Source organism: Notamacropus eugenii, chromosome 5 (assembly GCF_028372415.1).
Source record: "Notamacropus eugenii isolate mMacEug1 chromosome 5, mMacEug1.pri_v2, whole genome shotgun sequence".
Lineage (NCBI taxonomy): Eukaryota > Metazoa > Chordata > Mammalia > Diprotodontia > Macropodidae > Notamacropus > Notamacropus eugenii.
Window position 1 is genome coordinate 335,978,044 of NC_092876.1, and position 18,109 is coordinate 335,996,152.

An 18,109-nucleotide genomic window follows, 5' to 3' on the forward strand; every position below is an offset into this window, starting at 1 on the left:
TTGATATTTCCTTTTTTTCCCTATAAGGGAACAATTCCTCATCTCCCAGACCCAATCAGCTGCCATTGAAATCCCAAGCCCACCCACAAAGTTACTGACTAATCTCTTCCCTATCTGGGAATGAGCTGTCAGTTGTCATTCTTAAGTGACTTCCTCATCTCTTTTACCCTCTGATCAGTCAAGCCCATTTTCTCAACTCTTGTCTTGTGCCAGACCCTTCACACATATGCACGCACAGAGCCATCACCACCACCACCACTCTTGGACATGTCTTATTTTCCCCTTCTCTAGGAAGTCTTTTGTTGTCGTTGATGCAATGAAGCCACTTTATTACAGTCAAATGCTTCCTTTATAAATAGCTATCCTATTTGGCAACCTTCCTTTCAAAGATTAAATTCTAATTGTTGGGAAATCCTGGTTCCTTTCTTTTTCCCTCCGTGAATCTTTCCCTAGGAAGTCTTTCACGGCATTAAGCTAGAATCAAAAGTTACTCTTCCATTCTAAGCTCTTTGGATAGTTTGCCCTGAGACTCTTACTCTACTCCTCCAGGCAGATGACAGCAAGCAGTATCTAAAGGCATAATATCTTGAGACTTTGCAAAAAAAAGAAAACAAACTAACAAGTATTATAGCCTATTAAAAATGTTTTCCTTGTCTCCCTGGATGTTAGCTCTTGTAAAGATAGGGTTTCAATGACAAAGAATGTCTTTTCCTAGCAGGGATTAATTTTTATTTACAATGTTCTAGCAGAGATTATTAGAACTGGAAGAGAATTTAAAAATAATCTCATCCAACCCTCCCCCTACTTCTTTTTACAGAAGTGGAAACAGACCAAGAGAAGTTGACTTTGACCTAGCTATTGGCAAAACTAGGTTAAAAGTTAGATCTTCTGATTCACAATCTGACGCATTTTCCAATACTTGATGCCTCACCAGTCTCTCACTGGCCCTACCACAGAGCTCCTGATAAAGGTGTGTCTGCTGTTGGATTCCCACACTTCATGATTCCAACTGAAGTGGATGAGAGGGCTTGCTTCCTTTTCAAGTAATCAGTTAAGACAACATATGTCATACCTTCTATGTGCTAGACCCTGGAGATGTTACAAAGATGAATGAGACAGCCCCAGCCCTAATTAATAGGTAGATGATTTAAGCCTGAATGGGATAATTCCCATAAAAGAGGTGTAAACTGATATGAGAGGGAGAGATCACTTTTGCAGGATCAGGGAAGGGCTCATCTGTGCTGGACTTTGAAGGGTGGATAAGATTTTGACAGAGATTAGGGGTGGCTAGGAAGAGAGATACAACAAAGTTATAAAGAAAATTAATGCAAAATTAACTTGTACCAAGTAGCCACTGATGAATATGAAGGCAGGAAACTCTTGACAGTCTGAAACTATGACATTGACCAATGCTGTGTTGGATTTAAAAGCAGAAGAGTCTTCTTAGAGACGATGAGGTGGTACAATGTTAAGGAGAACCCTGTACCTGAAGTCAGGAAGCCCTGAGTTTAAATCCAATCTCAGACACCTAACTCGCTGTGTGACCTTGGGCAAGTCACTCAGCCTCTGCCTCCATTTGCTCATCCCTAAAATGGGGATTAATAATAGCGCCTACCTCCCAGGGCTGTTGAAAGTCTCAAATGAGGTAATGTTTGTAAAGTGCTTAGCACAAAGCCTGGCACATAGTAGGCACTTAGTTTCTTATTCAATTCTATCTTGGCTATTATTTTAAAAGAATAATTCTCTGGGAAGGTATAGGATTTCATTTAAACCAAAAACAATATCCTTCAAAATAAATGGCACCATAAGTAATAAACTTACTAAAAGTCATTAACTGTTTTCTTCATCCTGAAACAGAGAATCTTTATAAAAATCCTTATGTGATTTCAGAACCTTTAAACATTTGTAGATTTTAGGAATTTTGATATAATTGAATATTTTTTTGGTAATGAGCAATGAATTGTTTTTTCTTTTAGCTCTAGACTGATAATAGTGATTCCACTCTCTAGAGGACTCAGTTTACCTTCTCATCTACAGTGGCCATTTTTCACTGGTCACAGGAACTGAAGCAAACATAGAATATATAACTGTTCATTGTAGTTGTTTTCAATGTTATTCTCTTTACTTTAAAATAGAACCATAGGTTCAAATCTGGAGCCTAGTCCAACCCTCCTTGTTTTATATATGAGGAAACTGAGGCACAGAGTGGCTAAATGGTTTGCCTAAGGTTTTACTGGTGGTTTCATAAGGTCTAGGTCTCCTGTGACTATACCACCTTGCATCTGTTCTCTTTCCTTCCTGCTCCCCAATGCTCCCAAATGCATTTAGTAGTTTGATGGGGCCTGTGATTTCATAGAGTCTACATACCAATGTAGACCAGCATCTACTTATTAAGAAAAGATATGCAAATAATCTACAATTTATGGTCTTAGTTGCCTGGAACACTGAAAGGTAGCATTGACTTTCTGCACTGGACACAGGTGAGAACAATTTATTCCAATGGCCATGATGGTGGGTGATGCAGGCACTGTGGAGCACTTAGAGAGACACCAAGGTCATCCACTTCATCCCAAGCCATCACCAATCATTTTGACTTTTGTCCTGCCACTAGACTTCAGTGATTCTGGAAGAGAGAGTGAGGCTAACAACTTTGTTTAACTCTGCCTCCCTTGAATCCAATTGACAACCAAGTCAAAACATCACTCCTGATGTCATTGATTCTCTTGGGAAACAAAGGAACAAAACAACAACATATAATTATAATATCTCTTGTTTATTCTAGGCAAAGATGAAGGAGCAATCATTTAAGTTTTGGGTTTGTTTGGTGTTTTTGGCAGGGGTAGGTGCTGCTATTAAGTGCCTTCTATAGACACAGGACTTGTCTTTCAGTTCTTTTGTAAAACCTTTCCAACACCACCATCCTATCCCCACCCCAGGACATGGGATGGTCCACATGGAACATCTGGTGGGACTTCTTTGCCCAGTGGATACTCAAAACCTGTTGTTGCCTGATAGGTATTGGGATAATAGCAGTGATTACTCTGCTATTTTCTACTAAAGCACTCAGAATAGAGGCTTCTATGTTGAGACTGTAACCAGGTGGATGAGGATTAGAGACTAGAGGGTTAAGCAGAGAAGCAAAGGAAGACAGCCTGGGAAATGTGTTGAAAGCCTGAGGAGGTTGTGAAAGGGGGTGCCCAGTAGGAGGATGGGAGGGTGAGACTACCTCTAGTGGACTCACTTCTTGGTGACTCATTAGGAGTACCCAGCTCATTCATAAACCCTTTGTGTTTTCTTTCCTTTTTTTTTGAAGTCACATGGAGGGAGGAGGGTGGGATTGGACAGAAAAGAGGCAGCCACTTGGATGAGAAACTCCTCAGATACAGACCATGGGCAGAGAGAAGGGAGAGGTATATGCTGAGGGAGGTATACATGTAGACACATACACTTTTTTTTTTTAGTTCCTACACAAGATACACCAGAAAGAGAAACAAATAAATCAGGCCACTGTGAGGCTTAACTGGGGCTGCAGACAGAAGCTACATCAAGGAAGAAAAAATACTTTAAGCTCAGATTTTTATTGGCATTTCTGGCCTTGGGTTCAAGTAGGAAGAAAAGAATCTCAGGTGCTCGTGAGTATCCCTTGATCGTGCTACTAAGATATCAGGGTATCTACTCAGTCAGTTGTCATTCTTTTTGAATTAGCTATGTTGTGCCTTTTCAACCACTTGACACATCACCGGGCAGACAGTATACATTTAAATGTTTAAAAATTGCTTGTTGATTTAGTTGGGCCAGTTATCTTTTTATCTAGTTATGTTCTATAGTAAGATAATAAGAACTAACTATGTAGTATAACTCTTTTGGGGGAAGTTTTACCTTATATTATCTCTTAGTTATTCAGGGACAGATTACTCAGACCCTTTGCATTTCTCCCAAAGCCCTCACTGGCATCTACCTTTTCTTTCTTTCTTTTTCTTCCTTTCTTCCTTCCTTCCTTCTTTTCTTCCTTCCTTCCTTCCTTTCTTTCCTTCAAGGGTGGGAGGTAATAAGTCACCATACATCACTCCTTCTACCAGTGTATAGACAGGGCAGGAGAGGAGGGGAAATTCATAAGCTTTGTTTTTGGTCAGAGCTACTAAAGAAAGTTTCAGGTGGGGAACATGGAAGGAATGCTAAAGCCACGGGTTAAAAAAACAGTTATCCAGATCTTATTTATCTATACATGACTTGGAAGAGGCCACATTCATATTTTTGAGGTCTCCTTTATGTTCATAAATTTTCTCTTCCCTCCTAAGATATCTTGCCTGTTAAAGTTTGAGCAATTAGTTCTCTGGGGAAAAAATATGTATGATGTGATACTCACCTCCTGACAGGTGATGGATTCAAGCTATAGAATGAGACATACGGTTTTGGACACTGATAGCATGGGAATGTTGTGGTTGATGATGTTGGATTGATTTGATGTAACCCCCATTACAAGGGTTTTGTCTTTCTTCCTTCTAACTGGGAAATTTAACAGTTTAATTTAACAAATTAACAATGAGGGGTGATGAGAGAGGAAAAAATAAAGGTTTTCAGATTTTTTCTAAAAAAAAAGGTAAAATATTATACTTTTAGTGAGCTCAGGGGCCAAAAAGGACAATTTGTGATCAGTACCCAGAAGGCTATCGGTCCCAGACTCCACTCCAGAATTTGAAGGCAAGGTCAAGAAACTCAACATCAAAGGTATGAGTTTAGCTATAGGATCCCACCTGCCCCAGACAGATGATTTGAATGTGCTGCTGCAAGACTAAGAGGCTTCTTAAATCCTAGTAGTGGGCCTCCAACAGTCTCCTAAAAAAAAAAAAGGAACACATCAATTGGTGTTCTTTTTTCAAATTATTGATAGCATGCCTTTTTTTTTTTTTGAGATTCAAATTCTCTCCCTCCCTTCCAACTTTCCACCACCTATTAAGAAAGCAAGCAATATATCAGTTACACATGTGAAATCATGCAAAACATAGGAAAAAATCAATTAAAAAAGTAGTTAAAATACTGTACTATGATCAGCTCTGAATGACTTAGCTATTTTCAGCAATACGATGATTCAAGACAATTCCAAAGAACTTGTGATGAAAAATGCTATCCACATCCAGAAAAAGAACTGATGAAGTTTGAACGCAGAGTGAAGCATTCAGTTTTTCACTTTCTGTATTTTTTCATGGTTATTCCTCTCCCCCTTCCCCTTATTGGTCTTTTTCTTTTGGGGGGGTGAGTCCATGTCTTCTTTCACAACATGACTAATATGGTAATATGTTTTGCATGGTTGAGCTCATATAACCTATATCAAATTGTTTACCATCTCAGGGAGGGAGTGAGAGAGAGAAAGAAAATTTGGAACTCAAATAAAAAAAAAGAATGTTAAAAATTGTCTTTACCTGTAACTGGGGAAAAAAATAAAATATCATTAAGAAATACTAAATAAAGTATTTAATATTTAACTGCAAAATATTAGATAGGAAATAAAATATTTAAAAAGGTAACTAATATGAGTTGTAGTTTTGGAAATTAGAATGGGAGAAAGCATAAAAAGAGGAGTTTAGAGTGACTGATGTTGATTTCCTTTCTGTTTAGTTGTCTTCTCTCCAATTTATCCTCCAAGTAACTGACAATCTTCCTAATACACAAATTTGATTCTCTTATTCCTCTGCTCTGAAGCTGTCAGTGCCTTCAAATTGCCTCTGGGATAAAATAACTCCTTTAGCCTGGCCTTCAAAGCCTTCTATGATCCAGCTCCGACCAACCTTGCTCTTCTTTCCAACACATCCTCTTATCCCTTTTGGCTCTGTGCCTGGAGTCTTCTCTCCCTCTTACTTGGACCTCTCAGCTTTCTTGATTCCTTTCAAATATCAGCTCAAATCCCACCTTTTCACAGTAGATTTTTCCTGGGCACTGCTACTGCCTATCCTCTGAGATCACCTTCCATTTACATTGTATGTATCCCATATGTACCTTGTTTTTTCCAATGTTATCTCCTGAAAAGATGAGCTTTCTGGGGCATGAAATGTATTTGTCTTTTTTTGTATCCTCTGGGATTACCTGGCACATAGTAGGTACTTAATATATACCTGCTGATTAACTGAAATAAGACTGGTCAGCCTTTGTGGTTTTTTTCCTCTTTGTACTCCCTAGAGACTAGCAAATAAACACTAGTTTAATGGAATATTGAAAAATAGGAGAACTAGAAAATAAGAATTTGTCAAGTGTCTCCAACATTTTCCAGGGAAAGAATGAGTGATGGATGATGCAGATTTAGAATTCTGACATCCAGTACAAGGAAATCTGCTTTATTAAGGAGACAAGCAGTCAGAGTATTGGTGGAAACTGATAAGGCATGCTGTCTTTCTCACCTTTTTTCCCCCAATTGTGCATACTTCATAGGGGCCACCAATAGAATGGACCACTCTAATCTGTAAATAATTTTAAAAAATCAACCAATAAACATTTAAAAAGTGCCTGCTATGTGTCAGGCACTATGCTAAGCATTAGGGATACAAAAAGAGGCAAAAGATAATCGCTGCCTTTAAGAAGTTTACAATCTGATGTAAGTCTGGTGGGTTCTTAGCTGGATCATACTGGGTAGATTGAAAGTAATCTGACAAGTAAGCACCTGCAGCCTCCTAAATTTACCTTTCTTTCTGGTTTATTCATTTGCAGCTTTAGGAAAGTGGGTTTTAGAAATATCTAAGAGGACCTAATCCCTAGCTAGATAGTTATCTGTAATAGAAGTTGTCAAAGGGAAGAGACCTAATCTTATGCTGGGAGCATTGCCTAGGCCTGGCAAACTAGATGTGATGACATTGATAAAAAAAAAAAAAAAAGCTGTGAGCCTATCTTATTTTATCTCTTATCTGGCAGAGGGTCTAGCCCCAATAACCTAGATTCTACAAGACTGAAGTCAAGATGTCTTAGGTAACTCTGAAGAGATGAGCCTAGAAGATAGGAATAATGCCCATTGAAACTACACGCCCAGTAACTACCAGAGCGTTAGTCTCCTGAGACCAGCAGACACTAGCAGACATGCCAGGACCCCAGAAGAGGTCATGAAGAATCAGATGCAACTGAAAAATGACTAAATGATAACAGAAAACCTGATGACCTCTCCCCTCCTCTCAGTACAGAGCAAGCAGCCCTTCTACTTAACCAACTCCAGCTCAGAACACGAGACTCCCCAGCCTCAGATTCCTCCGTAGCAGGAATTACAGGTGTGCCACACATCCCAGGTAGTTCTCATGCTCCTTACCATCTGATAATGCTGAGCAGCCTCTACTCCTGGATGCTCTCTCCTCCCTCAGTGTTAGAGATACTGGCATTCTCAGCCTCTTTCACTGGATTATCGCATGTGTACTGTTGACCTGAAAACTTTGTTAAGAAAAGGCAACAGGCTGAATGCATACATTTTATGATTCAATTAATTAATCAATTCCCTATTAAAGACAACGGTAACATAATGCATTATGGAGCCAGAAATGTTCTGGCTACCCAGTGCAGAAATCTTCTGGCTTATATACATTTTGCCGTGAGAAAGGAACTCTCCTAACTGAGCAAATCATAAATTCAGTGAGACAGGACAATTAACAAAGCAATGTTGGTCAGGCCTTGGGATTCCAGGCTAGATAAAAATATGTCTCGGTGATAAGGAAATCCCACCAGTAGTGAGTGGCAGGCTTCCTGCCCTAAACAGATAACTGACATAGGAAAGGGTAAACAAAGTTCAATAGAAATTACGACCTAAGATGTCTATATTTTCTTTACCATTAATATGCCATAACATAGTATATGTCTATAAATATTAAGATATGGAAAACGTCCCATTATTCAAGATAGTGTCTTAGGTTAAAGGTCTCTTAAGGAATGTGAAGTCAGCCTTGGCTGGCTTTGTTGACATAGGAGAGGCATTCTCTGAGTTTGCTTCAGAGAGAACAAAGACATTATTCCAAAATTTTATATTAAACATTATCAGTACTGACTTCTAAACTCCAAATGTCTGTCCGGGGCCCTCTTCTCTTTTCTCCCAGTGATATCAGCTCCCATGATCATCCCTGTGCGTATGACTTCCAGATCTATAAGAATCCAGGCAGATTGTTTTTTCTTAAGCTTCAGGCCCACATGACCAATTCCCATTGGACAACTCCAACAAAACATCCCCATGGTCATCTCCAGATCAACCTGTTGAACTCAGACTCAAGATTTCCTTCCCTAAACCTGCACCTCCTCCACACTTTGCTTCTTCTGTTGATGGACCCCACAATCTTCATGCTCTCCAGTCCCACTGGTTTGTGATATCATCAAAATTGCTAACATTTAAATAGTACTTTAAGGTTTTCAAGGTGCCTTTCACTTGTTGCAGCCTGCAGAAAAGGCTCAGTTGATCCTAACAACAACCCTGAGGGGTAGGTGCTATTATTATCCCCATTTTATAGGTGAAGAAATGGAAGCTTAGAGAAATTAAATGACTCACTCTGAGTCAGTTGGCCAATAAACCCTTATTAAGTGCCTACTATGTGCCAGGCACTGTGTTAAGCCCAGGGGATACACTTGTTGCTCAGTCACTTTTCAGTCATTTCTGATTCTTCATGACCCCATTTGGGGTTTTCTGGGCAAAGATATGGGAGTATTTTTTGCCATTTCCTTCTCCAGCTCATTTTACAGATGAGGAAACTGAGGCAAACACAGACTTGCCCAGAGGATACACAAAGAATGACAAAAGATAGTTGCTGCCCTCTAAAAGCTCAAAGTCTAATTGGGGAAGACAATACATAAAAGGAAGGGGAAAAGAGGATGGGGAAGGAGACTATTCTGTAAAGGGATAATAAGGAAGTCCTGCACCCTGGCGGGCAATGAGGAAACAGCTGCCCTGGGAACTCTCCTGAAGTGGAAGAGCTGCATTCTGTAGCCCTAGGGGTAGGGGGGTACACAGGTAGTGAGTTTCTGAGGCAAGATTTGAATTCAGGTCTTCCTGACTCCAAGTCCATCACTCTCTCCCTTGTGCCACCTCAGCTGCTTTAGATATCGATGTCACCCTTAAATTTTCTCTTTCTCCCTAATCACTATCCAGTCAGTTGTAAACTCCTGTATATTGTACCTCTATAGCAGTTACACACACACACACACATACGCACACGACAGTCATCCTAATTCATGTATTCACATTCTCTACTCTGGACCGTGGCAATATTTTTTTTGAGACAATCAGGGCTAGGTGATTTACCCAGGGTCATACAACAGGTAACTGTTTGAGGCCAGATTTGAACTCAGGTCCTCCTGACTCCAGGGCCAGTGCCCTATCTACTGTGCCCCAGCAATAGCTTCCTAATTGGAATCCTGTCTTCCTATATCTCTTCCCTGCAGTCTATCTTCTACTTAACGGATGGAATAATCTTCCTAAGGCATAAGTCTGAGCATGTCACAACCCTCCAAAGACACATATGAAAATTAAAAACGACCTTTAGTGGTTTCCTTTTGCCTCTAGCCTCTAGAATAAAATGTAGACTTCTTAGTTTAGTATTTAAATATCTTCACAACCTGGCTCCAGCCCACATTTTCAGATTTATTTCTCATAACTTCCTTTTAAGTCTACGGTCAGCCAAACTGGCCTCTTTCCTGTTCCTTGTACTACGTGTTCCATCTTCCACCTTTGCACAAGCTATCTGTCATGCTTGGACCGTGCTCCTTCCTTATCTTGCTCTCTTCAGTTGCCCAGCTTTATTCGGGACTCATTGATGAAAGCCTTTCCCGGATCCAGTAATTATTAATGCTGTCTCCCACCTCAAATCTTCCGAGCAGCAAGGGAGACACAGGAGATGGCATTTGTCAGGTACCCTCACCACCTCCCTTCAGCCCTTGGTGGAGAGAGCCTAGGACATGAACCCAACAGCTTTAGGAAAAGCAGTAGCAGTCAAATCATGGGCCCCACTTCCATCTCAGTCCCCCCAGCCATCATCTTGAGAATATTTGACCTGGCAGCTGCTCACATCAGGAAATGAAAAGCTTTTATCAGTGGAAATGACATTAAAAGGGAAAAAGAGGCATTTCCATTTGCTTTGTCATGGTACCCTAAGGATCATAGACCTGTCCATCTCACTTGCAACTGAAATCTCCTTTATGGATTGTCTTCCCCATTACAATGTGAACTCCTGGAGACTGGGACAGTCTTACCTGTGTTCTTTACATCCCCAGTGATTAGTGTAATGCTTTGCACATAATGCTGAATGAAAGCTTTTTCATTCATTCGTTCATCATCCATCGTGCATATATTTATCTGTTTCCATGTCATATCTCCCAACAGAGAGTAAGGACAACATCTGTTTGTCTCAGTCTTAAAATATCCAGTGACTTTCACAGTGTATTGCACACACTTAATAAATGATTGGACTGGAGCAGGATATAGAAGGAAGGATGGATGGATATTTAGGATATAGTTCACAACTTTACCCAAGGCCAGCCCTATTTGGACTCTTGGACACTGTATGGAGAACAGAACTGAAGAGAAAGGGAGTGGATGAGATTCTTCTTGGCCTTTTCCCTTAGCCTCCTTGGTTTCAGGCTCCTAACCAACTTGTCAGGGTTGATACATGTGCCATATCTAAAGCAGGCAAAATGGTGACTCCTTCCTAACAATCCGCTTGCTCCTAAGCTTGGTGGTTTTAGGCAGTGTTTTATCTAATTATTTTAATGATTTGATATGATAAAGAGCTTCATCAATTCTAAGTGCTACGTAAATGTAAACTATCATGAGCTATCTGAACAACATATTACGAAAGCTAAGTGCATAGAAAAAAATTCACTGTCAAAATTACATACAACTTATACCCAAGTTATTATGGCAGCTAGACTGCGCAGTGGATAGAACCCTGGGCTGGAGTCAGGAAGACCTGCGTTCAGATTTTTCCTCCACCACTTGCTAGCTAGCTATGTGACTCTGGTCAAGACACTTAACTGTCTCAGTTTCCTCACCTGTAAAATAGGGATAATAGTAGCACCTACCTTTCAGAGTTTGTAATTAAATGAGATGATGTTTTATGGAGCACACAGTAGGTGTTTATTTCTTTCCTTCCCACAGGTCAGCTGCCCAAGCTTCCTTAGTGTGACAACTCATGCTGCCTAACCCTAGTTTTCTTTTGTTTTTTTTAAACTTTGTTCTCCTAGATCTAGAGCCAGTATTGACTCCAAGCTTAGCTGAATCTTTCCTGCTAAAAGCCCTCCCTTCAGCCTTTGAATTGATCAGCAGTCTCTGGCTCTGTTAGAGCTTATCTGGCACTGATATCAAAAGGTATTTCATATTTCCTATAGTAACAGTAACTCCCTCTTCCCTTCCCTTCCCTTCCCAGCCATGGCTAGCTCCCTGACAAAGATGGTCTTGGCTGAAGCAATTTACTCATGGATCATGGTGATCTTTGCATATGATCAAGATTTTTATTTTTAATTTGATTTTTTTCAGTTGTCAAAAATCTACTTTCTATCCCTCCTGACCCCTTCCATTGAAAAAGAAAAGAAAAACAAAATCCTCGTGACAAATATACAGAGTCAAGCAATACAAATTCCTATACTAATCAACCCCCACAATGCCTCATTCTGCAGCCAGGGTGCATCACGTTTATGTCAGGAATTGAGCTGAATACTCTGTTATCAGTCCTCTGGCTGTGATAAAGACTGAGATGTAGATTGATGATGAAGTACATTATTTACCTCCCTAGAGTTAACATACTCAAGGTTCAGACTGAGGCATGTATTTTTGGACATCTTTTTTTCCTCCCCAGTGGAGTGGGACATTAAAGACAGAAAAAAATAAACTTCTAATTGAAAAAAAGAGTTAATTGTTGGTGGAGCTGTGAGCTCATCCAACCCTTCTGGAGAGCAATTTGGAACTATGCCCAAAGGGCTACAAAAATGTGCATAGCCTTTGACCCAGCAATATCGCTACTAGGACCGTATCCCCAAGAGATCATAAAAATGGGAAAGGGTCCCACATGTACAAAAAATATTTATAGGAAAAAAAGTTAAGAAAGTGTACTTTGTAATCAAGAGAAATTATACTGATTTTTAATTCAGTGAAAGAATGCTCAAAGTAAAAACAGGAAAGTCTGTATCTTTTAAAATGTTTAATTTATGCATTTATTTTTATATTACTGTCATTTCTGGAAATGCCTCCTCTCATACCAAGGCACAGTGGAAAGGGCCCTGGGCCTAGAATCAAGAAGACCTGAGTTTGGATCTGGCCTCAGACCTTTATTTGACGTGTGACCCTGGGCAAGTCACTTAACCTCCATCTTTCTCAGTTTCCTCAATTGTAAAATGAGATTAATAACAGCATCTACTTTGCAGGGTTATTGTGAGGAAAAAATAAAATAATGTTTGTAAAAAGCCCTTAGCCTAGTGCCCGACATATAGTAGGCACTATGTAAATTCTTATTCCTGTCCCTTCCCTTCGCATCACCCCAGAAATGAACCATCCTTTGTAACAAAGAAAACCACTTCAGTAAAAATAACCAGTATAGTAGCCTGAACTCTCTGGTAAGGAGAGATGTGTTAGGTGACATTATCTATTCTCTATGACCATTACTTCTTTTTCACTTACTAAGAATTCATCTTCCTTATAAATCCTTTACAGTATTATAGTTACATGTGTTGTTCTTATAATTCTGTTTATTTCACTTTGCATCAGTTCACACACATCTCATGCTTGTCCCAATTCATCAGATTTGCCACTCTTATTACACAATGTTATTCCGTCACAAATCAAGCTATGACTTTAAATTTTGTTCATTTGCCTTAATGAAAGTTTCCTAGAAAACTCACCCCAAGATGATAAAGGCCACAGCTGTCAAAACTACAAAAGCCCTATGGAAAGTTGATTACTTGACAACTGGCCTTTTCCAAACTTTTCCCTAGTAAAAGAAAGGTTAAAATTCTCTGAGGAGCAAAGTACAGGCGAAACCAATCCCCAGATGAGAGGCAGCATGATGATGTGGAAAGAACATTGGATTTAGAATTCCTAAGAATGGCTTTACTGCTTACCTTTACCTTGTGTTACTCCGGTCAAGTCACTTTTCCTTTCTGGGCCTCAGTTTACTCATCTGTAAAATGAGACCATTATCTCTAAGGACCCTTCCAGCCCCAAATCCTATGATCTTAAAAATTTGAGACTTTACAAAACAGCTTCTTACAATAAATTTTACATTTCTCAGCTATGTTGACAAGGGAAAGTCAGATTCCCCTCAATTATGATCTATGTTTGTCTAGCCATGACATTCTTTGAAAAGAAATCTGAAAAAATTCGCCTAGAAACTCTCTGTCAAAACTGGGTTAAAGCCAGTTACAGCCAGGTTATGGCCAATATAGAATTATAAGGATCAAAATTATACCTCTAGTCGCCTGCTTGTGTCTTTGTTGTTGTTTTAATCATATTTGACTCTTCATGACTCCATGTGGGGTTTTCTTGGCAGAGATATTGGAGTAGTTTGTCTTTCCTTCTCCAGTTCATTTTACAGATGAGGAAATTAAGGCAGACAGGCTTAAGTGGCTTGCCCAGGGTCACACAGCTAGTCAGTGTCTGAGGCCAGATTTGAACTCAGGAAGATGAGTCTTCTTGACTTCGGGCCCAGTGCTCTGTCTGCTGCGCCATCGCGCCAACCCTATGCCTTAAATGATTCTAGCAATGTGTTCTTATTGCTTTCCCAGTGCGACACCATCCTATCTTTCTAGCCCCATCTCATGTTATCCCACACTGCCAGTATTCAGTCAACAAGCTCTCATTAAACATCTCCCATGTGCCAAGTGCTGTCCCATGCTCTAGAATACTGTGTCTGTCGGAGGTCTGTGCTTTCTTGGCCTTCTTGCCTTTTCTCATATTTTTCCCTCTGTCTGGAATGTTGTTCTGGGCTCATGGGGCAAATTCCCAGGTTTGGAGAAAAGGCTGGGCACTCATGCTCCTTCCCCAACAGGTTATTGCTCTCTAAATTAATAATTATGTGGTAAACATCATCTCCATGACGCCCAAAAGTGAAAGCAAAACTTAAAACACAATTCATCTGCATTCTATTGGGATGAGTTACATAACGGGCCAGATTTGCAATGGGATATGAAGAAAGGGAATACAGAGGCTTATAATGGTTCCCTCAGGTATTTGTAGATAAAGGACACATCCCTCTGGAACACTAGAGTTTCGCCTGGTCCTACATCAGCCTTCTCCATGATGACACAAGCTCCAGTATCCATGTGAGGGCCACAGGATACATCTGCAGCAGCAATTTGATATGAGGTTGGATTGTTCCTGCTTATATATAACCTGAAAAAACTCCATTTCTGACATCTGTCTTTATCAGTGAGATCTCTAGAGGCTCTTCTATTATTCTTGGAAATTTGAATGCTAATTGATCAGATGGCACATGCCTAAACTAGAGCATAGTCTTCTCTGATTGCTCATTGGCAAGAGTCCATGTTCCTAACTTGAGACCCTCGGCAACCTCAGATGTAGGCTTTTGAAGTCTGGAGGAAATATATAATGGATTGGTTTCCATATGTAGCGGTCACCTCAGTGACCCAGTAGATATAGCCCTGGCCCTGAAGTCAGGAAGACCCAAGTTTAAGTCTAGCCTCAGACACTTACTATCTGTGTGACCCTGGGCAAGTCACTTAATTCTGTTTGCCTCAATATCCTCATCTGTATAATGAGCTAGAGAAGGAAATGGCAAACCATTCCAGTATCTTTGCCAAGAAAACTCTAAACCAGGGGTGGGGAACCTGTAGCCTGAAGGTCACAGATTTGTTTTTTGGATTCCTCCAAAGGACCGCACTTGAGTACCTAGAGGGCCACATGTGGCCTCAAGGCCTCAGGTTCCCCACCTCTGCTCTAAACCCTGAAAAGGGGTCACAGAGAATCAGACACAAGTGAAAACGCCTAAATAACAACAAATTTTTTCACTGTCTAGACTGTAAACTCTTATCTAAACCTTCTCTTTTATCTTCATCAGGGCCTGGCACAAATGGCCTTCTGCGCACAGTAAGCATTAGATAAATATGTGTTGGACGGACCATTCCATTGAAACAAACCTAACTTTTTTACCTCTCCCTTCCTGGTCATTTCAAAATCAGAGCTTAAATTGTCTTAGATTTAATAGTCCTGGGGCAGCTAGGTGGCTCAGTGGATAGAACCCTAGCATCAGGAAGACCTGAGTTCAAATCTGGCCTCCCACCCTTAGTAGCTATGTGACTTTGGGCAAGTCACTTAACCCTGCTTGCCTCAAAAAACAAAAAAAAAAAACAACCCAGGATTCAGTAATCCCTTGGATAGAATGATGTGCTGGCGCGTACAATGTTATTCATAAAACTATATCCAAAATATCATGTATTTGTTTTCTCAGAGTTTTTCTTTTATCCTGTTCTCTCAGAATCTTATAACTTTTCTAAAGGATACACTCTACTTGCTTTAGAAATTTTGCTGCGTTCTTTGGCCAAAATAAATAAGGTTTTGACCGGGTGAGAAGACAGAGGTCCTAGATGAGATTGCCCAATGTCGGGGGAAGGGAAAAGACTGCCCCAGCACTGACTGCTTCTGGAGCCTAGAACTCAAGCTTCCTCTGCTTCCTTCTTTCCTCCTACTGTCCCTAATTCACACCTGAAGGAATACTTCCTCTTCTTTACTGTTTATGGATGGCTTCTGGGGATGGAGAACCTGCCTCAAGGCTCGCAGGTTCCTCACCCCTGGACCAGTATGCTAAGTGGTGTGCACGGAGAGCTGGGCCTTGAGTCAGCAAGATCTGAGCTCAGATGTGAGCTCAGACAATTAACTAGCTATGTGACTCCAGCCAAGTCATTTAACCTCTGTTTGCCTTAATCCACTGGAAAAGGAAACGGCAAACCACTCTAGTATCCTTGCCAGAAAACCCTGTAGATTGCTGTGCTATGGTCTATGGGGTCACAAAGAGCTGGACATGACTGAAAACAACAACAAGTCAGGGCTGGAATCCTGATCATCTGAACTCGGGAGATACCACTTCTAGGGCTGTATCCCCAAGAGATCATTAAACATGGGAAAAGGACCTGCATCTACAAAACTGAAATTGTGGGGATGCCCATCATTTGGGGAATGGCTGAACAAGTTGTGGCATATGAATGTAATGGAATACTATTGTGCTATAGGAAATGATGAACAGGAAGACTTTCAGAGAAGCCTAGAAAGACATATATGAACTGATGCTGAATGAAATGAGCAGAACCAGGAGAACATTATACATAGTCACAGCCACATTATGTGATGACTGACTTTGATAGACTTAGCTCTTCCCAGCGATGCAAGGATGTAAGACAACTCCAAAAATTTCATGATGGAAAATCCTATCTACATGGAGTCTGAATGCAGATAAAAGCATAATGTTTGCCCTCTCTCTCTCTCTTTTTTTTTTTTTTTTGGTTGCTGTATCTTCTTTCTCGTGGCTTCTCCCATTGGTTCTAATTCTTCTTTACAACATGACTAATATGAAAATATGTTTAACATGAATGTATATGTAGAATCTATATCAGATTGTACATCACCTTGGGGAGGTGGGAAGAAAGGGAAGGGGAGAAAATTTAGAACTCAAAATGTTATGGAAATGAATGTTGAAAACTTTAAATTAATTAATTAAAAAGAAAAAAGGTTTTGGATGCTTGCCATTTAGGAGTCATGGACCTAATCAGGATTAGGGGTTGGCAAGACAACCAGCCTATTAGGATACAACACATGGTGGGGTGGGGTGGAGCAGAGGAGAGGACTATAATAAGGAATGCTCTTTTTTTAAAAATGTAATTTATACATGCACAGGGCAACTAGGTGGTATAGTGGATAGAGTGCTAGGCTAGGAGTCAGTTCAAATCTGGTCTCAGACACTTACTAACTGTGTGATGTTGGGTAAGTCATTACCCCTGTTTGTTTCAGTTTCCTCATCTGTAAAATGAGCTGGGGAAAGAAAGGGTAAATCACTCCAATATCTTAGCTAAGTAAACCCCAAATGGGGTCACAAAGAATTGGACATGACTGAAACACAACCAAACAACAATAATCACATACATGCACACATATTTAGTGCCAGAATATCTTTTTCTCTACAGACTATAGGTGTATTTGTTTTAGGATCTGACAAATTTTATATGCTACAGTGGAAGATCAAAGTGAAGAGTGGAGTGGGGGAGGGCAATAGCACAGGGGGTATGAATTTTAAACTTTGGGCCAATAAATACCTCATCCCAACTTTGGTCTAGAAAAGACAATTACTGCTGGAATATTTCATCTTCCACCTCTGGGATAGCTGCCAAGTAGCAATATCAAGCAGTTATAGCTGAGCCAGTGCCCGCTTTATCTTACCCAGGGTAACAGGAGGGTCATCTGGGGGCAGAGAGACTTTGAGATTGTATAAAACCACCTAAGATTCACCACCGATGCAGTATTACTGTGGCAATACTTGAGTTTAAAGGATGGGTTCACTGTGCTGGAAATCATCTAGGAATCCTTGACAACACTGCTTAATTTCCCAAAGGAAATCCAATCTACCATCTTCCTTCTGTTCTACTTTGGGTCCAACTCATTGTCCACAGGCAATGGAGAATATAGGTACCACTGTACTAACCCAAAAGACTGGCCAGCCAACTGCATGGTATATAGTCTGGAAGTTAAATATAGATTAGTCTGTTTTGGAAGAACTGGTCAAGGTCTTTATAGAGTTCTTTTGTAATAGGTGTTGGCACATAACCTGCATTTGAGCATCTGGTGATGATGGCTCTTTTGTGCACATCAAGAGAGGCTCTGTCAAGAGAGGCATGTGAATGCAGATACTTCTGACCAGGTCAGCATGTAGCCAGTCTCTTTTCTCCATAGTCTGCCAGATCCCTCATATTCAGAAACACATATAGAAGAGGGATGGATTTCCCTGAAAGTCTACTATATGTCTTGTTCTCCTTATTTTACTATGAGTTTTGTGAGGGAAGGTCCTATGTCTTATTTATTTGGGTATCCCCTCTCAGTGCACAGCACAAAGTACTATACATTGGAGAAAATGTTTGTTGAATGAATGGATAACCTCTGAGATTTGAA

At 40.3% G+C, this 18,109-nt stretch overlaps 1 long non-coding RNA gene across 3 annotated transcripts in view; it reads right to left on the reverse strand.

The window, feature by feature from the left end:
• Positions 1-3,561: 3,561 nt before the first annotated feature.
• Positions 3,562-18,109, reverse strand: part of LOC140506470 (uncharacterized) — a 36,924-nt gene continuing 22,376 nt past the window's right edge. Inside the window, exons 1-3 of one of the 3 annotated variants that reach the window (XR_011967938.1) lie at positions 8,013-8,099; positions 7,286-7,404; positions 4,750-4,836 (exon numbers count right to left, since the gene is read on the reverse strand). This is a non-coding gene — a long non-coding RNA (uncharacterized lncRNA). Of the gene's footprint in view, positions 4,837-7,285; positions 7,405-8,012; positions 8,106-13,059; positions 13,119-18,109 lie in introns of those variants that run through there. The other 2 variants (XR_011967936.1, XR_011967937.1) reach the window with 2 other exon arrangements.